A 1,278-nucleotide genomic window follows, 5' to 3' on the forward strand; every position below is an offset into this window, starting at 1 on the left:
ATTTTTTGTGTATTCACTGTATTGTATTGAATAAAATAGTTATGCGGCCCGCGCTCGTCATTCTCTCAGTTATCTGTTAGATCAACGTAAGCCAGTAAAGCAATCACCGATAGCGTTCACCAATATTTTCACTGTCTTTCCTTAGGGACTTCCCTCTATCTACAAGTTGTGTAATAGTTTTAGGCACAGTTAACAAAGTTTCACCATGTGGGTATTGCTTTCTATCTTCCCCATGTACGCTTCCACCTTACATTTTCATCCCTTCATACTGCATCTTATAATGAAACAGTGTTTAAAAAGTATTATGCATAATTTTGTGTTTATTAAAAACGATATTTCAGTCTGCATGACTGGAAATATTTTTATTACAACCAAATAAAACACTGAATACACCAAATTTATATTTGTTATGGTATCTAAACTAATGTCTGTGAATTTCATTTACTACCGATAACTTCGCCAATTTATGAATATTTCAAATCAATTCAGTCGAAATGTCTTCTGCATTGCTCTTTATGAGAAACATACGTAAAACTATGTTCTTTAAAACTTCAGGTAAAACTATGTTTTTGTCTTTCTCAGCTATATTGTGAGCTCCTTGTTACACTTATCTATTACATAAAAACACATCAACCTGCCAAATATTTCAACACCAAAATTGAAACATTATCTTACAAGCATTTGTGAAAATGTTAGGTGCACTGCATTCTCCAACAATACTCTCCAGGTCAGATATCGCAGATATTCATCAATTATTAATGTCGAGACCAAATCCTTTATCTACATACTATTGTTCCTTTTTTATTGTTGTGCTTTTTGTATAATAGGATAATTTGTGCTGTAAAACATTACTTAATAACTTATGTAAACATGGGACCATACATGTATATTTATTTTTATACATATTGTATTATTGACTAATTTGTTTTGTGAATGAATATTTTACTATTGTTTAGTTTTTGTTATAATCTATATACTATTAAAACTCTGAGATTGTTTGTTTGCTTGTCTTTAATTAGATACAGCAAAAACGGCGAACAATAGCGCCATATTTGTAAATTGAAATGAGAATAGAAACAGAATAGAATAAGTTTCGTTAAAATCTGGTCACGGGTTGCCGAGTTAGCGCCGTTTTTCGGGTCACTTTTATGAAACTTTCTAGCATGAGTCATTTTACATCACACTACCGTTCACGCTCTTTACGAAACTTCTTTGTTCAAATCTATTTCCCTGTCAGTGTTCCCATCTTCATTAAAAGGCGTAAGATGACAAAAACAA

The sequence above is a fragment of the Limulus polyphemus genome, unplaced genomic scaffold (genome assembly GCF_000517525.1).
Source record: "Limulus polyphemus unplaced genomic scaffold, Limulus_polyphemus-2.1.2 Scaffold599, whole genome shotgun sequence".
NCBI classification, from domain to species: Eukaryota; Metazoa; Arthropoda; class Merostomata; order Xiphosura; family Limulidae; genus Limulus; species Limulus polyphemus.